This window comes from Anas platyrhynchos, chromosome 4 (genome assembly GCF_047663525.1).
Source record: "Anas platyrhynchos isolate ZD024472 breed Pekin duck chromosome 4, IASCAAS_PekinDuck_T2T, whole genome shotgun sequence".
NCBI classification, from domain to species: Eukaryota; Metazoa; Chordata; class Aves; order Anseriformes; family Anatidae; genus Anas; species Anas platyrhynchos.
Window position 1 is genome coordinate 66,584,058 of NC_092590.1, and position 10,359 is coordinate 66,594,416.

The following is a 10,359-nucleotide window of genomic DNA, read 5'->3' on the forward strand; positions in this document are numbered from 1 at the left end:
AACAAATTCAATTTTTTGCCCTTAACTACTCACAAAACTCCTCTTCTTCTAAAGGAAAACCACACATCATCTCTTATAAAGGGCTCAGTCAAAAGGAAACCCAAAATAAAGACATCCTTAATGACCCAGTGGACCTTTAAAGTATGTATTTTTGGGTGAAAAAAAAAAAAAAAACAAAAAAAAAAAAAACCAAAGAAAAGGAAAAAACAGTTAGGAAAGTTTGCCCCCATTCTCTGAGGAAACTGCTGTTCTTAACAGAGTTCAAATATTACAATCATATTTCCATGTCACTTGGAAAAACTGAATGTATAAGTGTCTAAGTAAATGCTGACAGATATATTTTCTATCAGTCTGGCTAAACAAATGAATCACATGGCTGGCTTAATAGCCCAGTAGACATTTCCCTCCTTATTGGAAGTTTGTATTGGAAATTATATTTTCAAGTAACACAGCTAGTAGGCGAGACACCTGGAGAAACAGGCCTTCCCTTGGAGCACAAGGCCATTAATGCCAAGAAAGTTAAAGCATAGACGTTTTCCACGATAAGTGCCAGAATGCTTAGTTCTGGGCTGCTGTGGGGTATACGTGGCCATGCAGCCTCAAGGGAACTGTGGCTTGAGTGACTCAAACTGGATTCTCCTTCACTGGCCAGACTTCCAGTACAAATGTCCTTGAATGCCCTGTGTCAGAACGTTCCAGTAGGGCTAGAATGGACCTCGTAAGTGACCAAATGCAGTCCCAGCAGCATGTTATATAAAAGACTTGCTTACCTTCAAGTATGACAAATATTTCGGCAGTAATTGCACAGTGCTCACAAGCCCAGTCTTTTCCCATAGATACCTTTCTTCACTGGAGAAACCAAGCTGTAAGTTTATGAGCAGCGTGTGAAAGAAGAATGACTTTTATTTTGCTTTAAAATCTGTAAGCTAGAAATCTAACGGGTATGAAGAATAAATGCCACAGGAAGTGATCATGGAAACTTTTGACTCTAGGTTGAAGCTAAATAACCTATCACTACTGATGCATTTGAAAATTTATGATGTCATGAGTTATAAGGTTGGCCTACACACTTCAGCTACTTCAGAGCCTCGTGCAAAAAGCTGTACAAAGCCAATAAATGTCAGACCTGCTTTCCTACTTTGCTTATGAACACTAAACATAGTTTAGCAAAGGTTTACACCACTGCAGCTACATACATCTGTATACACTGTAAATATATTTTATTGATTTCTTACGTAGGCCAGGTCTTACAGTTACTCAAATTCACTTACATTCAAATGTGTAGGTGGTGTGTGAAGTTGGTTATAAGACATGCTTAATCTGATGTGAATAACATGGACACCTTTCCCATTGAGATAGCTTCTACTGAGGGACAGTAGCAACAATTAGAGCACAAGGAACATCAAAACTGAAATAAATTTACACTCAATATATACTAGTGTGTGAGATGTGCCAACAGAAAAGAGTGTAAAAGCTTCTTGCTAGGTGAAATCTTTGAACTGAGTTTCACAGGATGGTTGTGAACAAGGTCCTAACCTGCAGCATTTATGGGAAAAAGAAACAACACATGTTAAAATCACATTATAAACTTGGCATTGCTGGTTTATTGCTTACTTAGATGAAGGAAGGAATCCCTCTAAACACTAAAAATATTTGGCAGTACCTTGTGAAGCAGTTTGAGTGTAAACTGTGTGGCAATTGCTCCTTTCAAAATGCCACTATTATTACACTGATGGACTCAATTTTTTGTCTTTCGTCATTGAGATAATCATGCTTCAGGGCATGCCAGCAGTAATATAACAACAACATAAAATCCTAGTCTGTCTGAAACTCTTATTGATGAGCCTTATTTAATACCATACAAAGGAAGAGATACGTTGAACTTCACAGATATTATCTGCATATAAAATATTTCAAGAAATTAAGGACTAACATTAAACCAACGAAGCCCAAGAAGTTCAGGGGTAAGGTTTTCTTCTCTACTCTTTAAGTTTGCCTACATTTTTTAATGGCTTAAATAAATATGTTACAGTGAAAGCTAGTTTCATGCACTTCAGAACTTTATTGAGCTTAGGGGACTGGTCAAGTTAGGGCTGCCATTTAATTTGGTGTTTGTATTCTGAAATCGTGGTACCCACTTACAAGTTTTGCATAGGCAGCTTTTAACCAAACTTGAACTGACAAGCCTTTTGCATGGCAGCAGCAGAGCTGAATCCTGGAACATCTAGCCTTTTTGCTCCTTAGGGTTTTCACTGCCAGCCTCTGTGATATAATGGTTACCAGTAAGAATGATAAGGAAAGAGATTGCCTATCTCACAGCAGGAAAAGATGAGACAGCCAGTTGTAAGGATCTGTGTCATGAGAAAACCCATGCCATGCTCTGCTTGAAAGGCAAAGGACTTGAATTAAAGCAGTGGAGACAGTTGTCCTCCAGCTCAGGCAACTACAAGTGTGCATGATATCCCCTATCTCTCTGCCAGCAAGAGGGAAGAAGAAAAGTTACAGAAGAAATTTCTAGCCATCATCAGACAATGTCAAAACACCTACAATAATTTAATTTAACTGTCTTTTTCTTAGGTGGGTTAAGCAGCATGGACAAAATTTTTACTTCTAGCAGAGCTCTTGTGCACTTGTCCTCAGTAAAGAGGAGCACTAACATTTTCAGCTTGTTCTGCCATATCTGCTCCCTGCATCACTCTTCAAAATCCCTAGAATGACTCTGCCATCTTTTTTTGTTTGTTTGTTTTGTTTTTGAGGTGGATCTTTTCAATTTATTTTTATTTTTATTTTATTTTTTTATTTATTTTCCTTTTTTGGGGGGGAGCTATTTAAATGTGTTTAAATCACAATATAACTACTGGAGCTAAATTTTGAAACTTACTCTCTATCTCAGACATCATCTAATCTGATGTGGGTTATTCTGTTTCTCTTATTTTGGGCAAGAATCTCACCTTCATCAGAACCAGTGCGAATATCCCACTGAGAAGTTTTGATTTTTACTAACTGACATTGATTGAAAATGACATGACGGGAAATCCCTGATGAACTCTAGGTCCCTCGTTCACAGGCACTGGGGATTCATAATGATTCAACAGCAGACAAGAGTTCATAGGCTGCCTCCAGGAATTGCCAGACAATCATTTTTCAAACTACTTTCCTAACAACAAAAGGAATTGAACCCCACACTCAGTGCATCTTTTACTAAATGAACCCAATGGCAAAAAGTTATAACCAAATAAGATATAAAACTCCTGTATTATTTCAAATGGATTTTTTTGTTTCCCCACCAAAATGAGGTGTACAATGGATTCTGTAAAATCCATATAATAATTACTACTTAGTTTTATGTAAACAGCCTTATGAACCTAAGGTGATGGACAGTGGTGTGAACTATAGAGAGTCTGGGAACTAGAACATAGAAGTTGGAACAGTTTTACACTAGCAAAGTAAAAGAATAATCAAATGCAGCAAAACTCTTTAAAGCTAAAATGATCTTTTCTGGACCTTGGACCAATTTATATTATTATTGGATTACATATTGCAAAGGAATATTAAAAGCAGTTTTCACTGTGCAAATTGGAGTAATATGCTCCCAAATCAGTGTGTTAATGCGCTTGTGCAAGACAGGAAGCTGATATATCACACAGTCTGATACTAATATGAATTATTTTTCCAAAAAATAAAGCAGCTAGATTATATCCCTAGTCTTTTCTGTGAGCTCTTTCTTTTTATTTTATTTTTTCAAGAGTTCAATGTGACTTGGAAAGAAATTTCTGGGTTAATTCGTGTTAGAAGTTGAATTGTTTTGAAAAACTCTTTATAATTAAGATTTCTACCAGTAGTTTTTTGAAAAAGTAGTAATTCCCTCAATAGTTGTGGCATAGAAATAAAAATACAGAAAATCCCTTCTATGGAAAAAATAATAGACAGTATCAAATTAAACTGAAATTGCCTTTATAATTTATGATTACTATTCTGGGAAACTGAACATATGGGCACCTAACTTTCAAAGATTCAACACACTGGTTATACTAAGATTTTCTACTGTTTGAATCAAAATGCATTTTAGTAATAATGTACATGTATATAAACATCAGTAAAATAAGTTTTCATTTTAGAACACTGATTAACAATTTGACATCTGAAGTGCTACAGTGGTTGATATGGTTTTGTTCATGTTTCACGCCAAAGCAAATTTGTTAGACTAAGTTGCCATGTTTTTTGCATCTGGATTTTATGATGTTTGGCTTTGTAATGGCTGTATATAGAACCGATTCCAGCACTTGAGACTCTGGCTAAATGTAATTAACTTAAGTGCCTAGAAGATGAAAGTTTATTTGCTTTATACTGGATTAAAGTGTAAGTAGCAAAGGTAGTATGAACAGACCGTGTAAGTTACCTCCAGCTATTCATGTTCCAAAGACCTACACACCAGTATAGGACAGTGGTGGCCAGGAAGTCCAGGGATGTTAAAATTTATTAAGTTTGCTGTAAGAAAACATCAAATATGCTCAACAGACTAAAAAGGTTAAGTGAAACCACAACTTGCATAATGATTTTTCTGATCATATTTCTTCTCGGAAATTTTATCACATGTACATATTGTACATCGGTGCTTAGAGCTTGAACAACATAATAGGTAAGTAAATGTGCTGCCAGGTGTTTCTTGCCTTCTGTACTGAAGAAGATATTAGTAATTCTCAGTGTTACAAGAGTTAAAGGATAAGAGTATGAAAGTGTACAGGTGATTATTAGCACTGAATTCCACTGTCTCCGTAATGATTTATTTGGATCATTAGTGCAGGAAAGACGACACCGCAAAACTGATTTTTAAGACCCAGACCCTGGCAACCTAATTTTATTTTTTTATGAATCACATGTTAAAGTGCAATTGTAGGTAACTAAAAACAAGATAAAAATAAAGTCAGAATGCCAAAGCAGTTCCACAGGTGAAAAATAGCTGTTGATTACTAGATGTGGAGAACATACAGTAAGATAAAAACTCAGCCTTCTAGGCAAAGGCTACTGGAAGATGGAACATTTATCTTTTCAAATGAGATAAACAGGCATGCTTGGATGCCATTCTTCATTTAGAAGAGCAAATTAAATTAGTTTTAATACCTCTGTATTCATGTGAAACACATGTTATTTGGTAATCACTTTAAAATTCTCTTTAGTGCTAACTTCGGCTTTTTTATGACTTTTTTTTTTTTTTTTTTTTTCCTCCCCACTTTGATAATGGAATAACCTGGAACTTCTGCACCATATCCAATGATAAATGATGCCAGACCCTCATGGTTCATCCTTTTTCTGAATCTCTAAGGAGACTTATTTTTTTTCCATGGAGGTAGGAAGTTGATATTGCTCAAGAGCAGGACTTTGCTTCCTTTGATTTAGTTCTGCTCTTTTTTTCGATCTGGAATTGGAGATATCTAAATATGCAGAGATACAGAACCTGCTTTAAAGTCCAGGTTTCCTGATTGCAAACCTTTTTAAAAAATCCTCATTTTATTTTTTCATGACTGTGAGAGAAAAAAAAAAAAGGGCAAGATTATGATACAAGTCAGAAGATATACTTAGAAGATATACTTTAGGCTTAAAACTGGAATAAATTACCAGAATATATTTTTTACCTCAAAAATGATATCTTAAGTATCTAACATTGAATATAATCCAATGAAAATGTAAGCTTCATATTAAGATACATTAAAATGTATTTTCATACACCTTAATTTTTATGGAACTTGTGTGTGTGTGTGTGTTTGTAAGTGTAGCTGCCATGCTTCTGAAGGTGAAAACATCAGTTCATCTGGCTTCTTATGCTGTATCAGAAAATATATTTCTTCTGCTCTGACACACTTAGAGTATATCTGTACCGGTAAATAAAACAAGCCACTGACTGCTTGCCACATGGTTAAGTGCTATGACATAGCTCACATCCTTACAGCTGCATTCACTGGCTCATATCCAGTGGTCTGCTGGAACCACGATGCCAAATCCAAACTATCTACTGATAATGGTCATTGCTTCAGATGCAGTTTGGAAGACTGCTTTTTTGGCCCAGGCCAAAACTGTTCTAGGGATTATGCTAATAACTTAATAGCCTGGGCCCATGTTTGGTTCACAAATACAGACATAGTTTTACAGTTTTCATTGTAAAAACAATGGTTATTCACACATTTGTCAGCCTTCTGTACTCTGCAAATTCAGCATCATCAGCTGATAATAGCTTATTTCACTATTCAGAAGTTAAGAAATATAACATTAAGCCTCTGCATATTACATTACATTGCAAATCAAGAGGTATGGATACCTAACTTGTACCTAATATTTCTCTACTCTTTATATTTTAGAGCTCTTCCAGTATGTCTTCTCAGGGCATAAAAGAGGCTGGGTGGTGTCTTGCATCCTTTCTGTGATTACTATGAATAGTCATCTTCTGTGCTTTTCCATTAAAGTAATGGCAGCATTCTTTCAATTTCCAATTTTTCCCAGAACTGTTTCTCAATAGACACCATGAAAGCATATAAAGATGAAAGGCCACATGACAATATTGCTTCATATGTGAAAAATGGGAAGGAGCTTAGACTCTTGGAGCTAAAAGTAGCTCATTGCATTAAGTACCTTTCTGGGTCCTGTGCAACAGAGAATCTGCAGTTAAAATCCAAGTGGCATACATGTACTTTAATCTAATTGCCATAGAAAACATACAGGACAACTAGGGATCAAGCATTTTTGAAAATGTGACCACATCACTTACAGCAGGCTGACATCTGACTTGGAGGCTGTTGCTTTAGAAATCTGTAGGAGTAAATGTTGTGCATCCCCAAATCTCTCAAGGAAGGAAGAGTGAAAATGAAGGTTTTCTGTCTAGTGGAGAATGAACGAGTTACTAATAAGCATAATTATCATAAATGCTGGAGATAAAATTCAGGCCTCAAAAGAATCAATAGGAAATTGACTCTTAAACAGTCAGGATTTCATCTTGGACTTATTTTTTTGTTCACAACAGTTACTGATTTCCTACTCAAATTTCTGAGCAATTTTATGATGAGAGCTATTTTATTTAGTCCCTTCACCATTCAAAATGTCATTTATATTTTTTAAAAAAGAAGTTTATCTTTTTTTCAATACTTTCATGTACTTGTTTTTCACAATTTGTTGTTTACTTTGAAAAAGTAAAAAATATTAAAAGCAAGGCTTCACACAAGGATCACCCTTTAAAATGCTTGAGAATGGTCATTATATTCAGTAGATGGACTTAATCTGCAAGTTTTGCAGAAGTTTAGCTGAAAATTAAACACCTGTTTTGGATGCAATCAGCAACCTGTGCAGCAGAGTGGAAGATGAAGCCTTTCTGTCTCCTTAAGATGTTGAAGCTACAAGAACTGTCAAGAACTGTCATACAAAATCAGAAGGGAGGTCCTGAAAAGGTGTGAAGTTATATATATATATATATGTATATTTCCAGTAAAGGAATATGCCTCAGTTAATTAAAAGAAGGAAGAAATAATTACTTGGTGTAAAAAATGGTTATACACCTTACAAATATATATCATGAAGCTGTCTGCCTCTAGTTCAGATTTTGCATACAGTTAGGTTTCTTGACTATTTATGCTACAATCTGAATTTATGCACAGCCTCATCTTCTAGTAGAACAGAATCTCTCCAGCATCAGAAAACTGGCACTTTTTTATTTTTTTTTTTTTCCCCAGCACATATAATACTCCCTTTCAGAAACTAATTAGAGACATGATATTTTATCCTTCTTTTCTGTGTTTTAAATCTCAACCAGATACCCACTGCAGCCTTGTGCAGTCTCATACCTCATGTTTTCTTTACGATGATTTAGGAATGAACTACAAAAGGATTGTAAAGACACTTGCTGAGTTCTTGCCCATATCTTGACATTTCTTCCTGTGCCAACTCTGCCAATTAGATAACTACCCAGTGGTCTAGATCAGGGAATTTAACATGGCTGAATTTTAACTTACCAGAAAGATTCAGACAATGCTGCCTTTTTGCATTCAGTGGATGGACTTGTGGAAGCTGCAGTGTTTTGTTGTACATGAGGTGTCTGGTCCAGCTAGAATTAACACCCAATGTCAGCAAAAGGAATGAAGTGAGAACATACTGCCAGTAGTATGGGTATAGTTTTTTTTTGGCAGCAATCTATTTTTAGACAACATTAAAACTCTTGTTAAACTGGGGTCTGAGGTTCACTGAACTCAAAGCTCTGCAGACTTCATTTATCATGGCTGGTCATGTTCCATTCTTTGCTGACCATTTTATCCCTTCTGTGTCAGCTCTAGCAGAGAATGAGCTGGTTCAGTGAGTGGATGCAATAGAAAATTATTATTTTTAGTCTTAGTTAGATTAGTTTTTGGTTAGATTAGTTTTCTGGGGGATCAGCAAAGTGTACTAACTTACTCTTAGGTCACTTAATTATTGGATCCAAGGCCAGTGACATGGCAGGAAGCAGATGAAGGAATCAATGCAAGGACAGGAGAAGCCCTTTTGAGGGTTACGCATGCAATTTCATGAGATTAGATGTAACATCAAACTACACCAGAGTCATCAACTCTCTTTCGGCTCCCAGTGAATGAGTACATGACATTTAAATTCAGCCTTATGTAGTCACTTCCTGGCAAGTTAGACAAACATCTTACTTAGATTATTTCTCCTTGATCATTTCAAAATACCAGAACACATTCAAATAAATCCCTGATGATTTTACCACCCATTCTTAGGTTTATATTGCAGTGATTGCTCTTAACTTTGAAGGTTGTAAACAGTAAGAATTCCTATTTTTTTCTTTACATTAGCAGCTAGAAGCTCCAATCAAGGAAATGGGTTAGATAGGCAGCTACTCTCCCATGGAGTTAACCATGAAGATAAGCTTGAATGAAATAGTAGTTTATATGGTCCCTTAAAACTGCTGTCTTTCAAGTCTCTTCTACTTCTAAAAAAGTGCTTGCAAAAGCTGTGAAATTTCATTACAAAAGGTATGGAAACTATAAAATAATTTACTTGGCTATGAAGAACAGAAGATGAAAATGGCATGCATTTTTGGGGAGAAAAAAAAAAAAAAGTATTCTGTAGAAGAATTCTTCTGCAGAAGAATTTCAGTCTGCCAGGAGGAATGTCGTTAACAACAGAATGACTGAAGATTTTATCTACTATTAAAAAGGCCATAGGATTTGTCAGATGACAGAGTTTGCCTGGATGGTTAAGCAACTGTGTTCTAATCCACAAACTGGGTCACACTAACATGTCATATTGGTTTTCACTTTTGATGTGAGCCAAATAAGCCCTCTAATACACATGTATTGGGTACCCAGCCTGAGCAGAGAAGTGGTAATGAACTACTGAAAGCAGGAAGGAACAGGTTCTTAAACTGCTTCCTCAGCCTGATATTAGCTTAAATTCTAGAAGTTATTCAAGGCTACAGGTTTTGCTTGGCTTTGGAAATGCTAGGTTGATATGAGAAATGGTTTAAGTAGGTGCTGACTTCCAGGCAGTAGCTGCTCAGCAGAGAAATTTAGCAGCCCCCATGATGGCTCCAAAATCAAACAAATGGGGAGCAAAATCACTGCTAAGAAGGAAGCTCTAAACTTACCTGCTTGTCTGTTATTCGAAATAGAATATCATTATTCATGCAGACAGAGCTACAGCGGAGAGATGGATTAGGCAACTCTTGCATGTTCCCTCCCAGCGGTGAGCTCTCTGACCCAACAAGAAAGCACCAGGGCACCACGCCGACCTGCTGCCAGTGCAATCGCTGCACTCCTGTGTGCTGCCTTCTGACTGCAGCTCTGCCTTGCTCACCCCTAGCAACTTGTGCCTGACTCAAGCTTAATCATTTCATAGGCTAGTTTATATCTGGTAACAAAGAAAATCAACAGGGTTTCTTTGAAGTCAGATCATTTGTTGAAAATCAAGCTAGATGAAAAAAAGCCATACGGATTTAAATCCACAAGCACAGCAGTATCAGAAGCAACCCAGAGTGAGGTCTTCTGCTGGCTTAGAGGAAGCTGGAAGAAATAGAGCATACTCCATGACATTTTAGGAAAGCAAAGTTATAGATTCATAGCTATGTAGCTATGGCTGTAATAAAGCATCTGAGATCGCTGGAATTTATTGCATAGAAAGGTGACTGTAGGTTTTCACTGGCTATACAGGATGTCTGAGGAAGTGATGCAGACTAGACTCCTAACCTTTAGGCATCTATATTTGAGTAAGTTAAATCCCATCTGCAGTTTCTCACTTTCTCTGAGGAGCTGGGTGAGGTACCTAAGCTGGGGGTAAACTAGCCCTTGTGAAGTGAGAAGAAAAGCTTCTGTGTATGAGCTTCAACTA

The 10,359-nt window shown here is 36.5% G+C and overlaps 1 long non-coding RNA gene across 1 annotated transcript in view; it reads right to left on the minus strand.

The window, feature by feature from the left end:
* LOC119716957 (uncharacterized) overlaps positions 1-9,755 on the minus strand; it is a 28,102-nt gene extending 18,347 nt beyond the window's left edge. Inside the window, exon 1 of the long non-coding RNA XR_005265828.2 lies at positions 9,620-9,755. This is a non-coding gene — a long non-coding RNA (uncharacterized lncRNA). The remainder of the gene's footprint in view (positions 1-9,619) is intronic.
* Between the last annotated feature and the right edge of the window lie 604 nt (positions 9,756-10,359).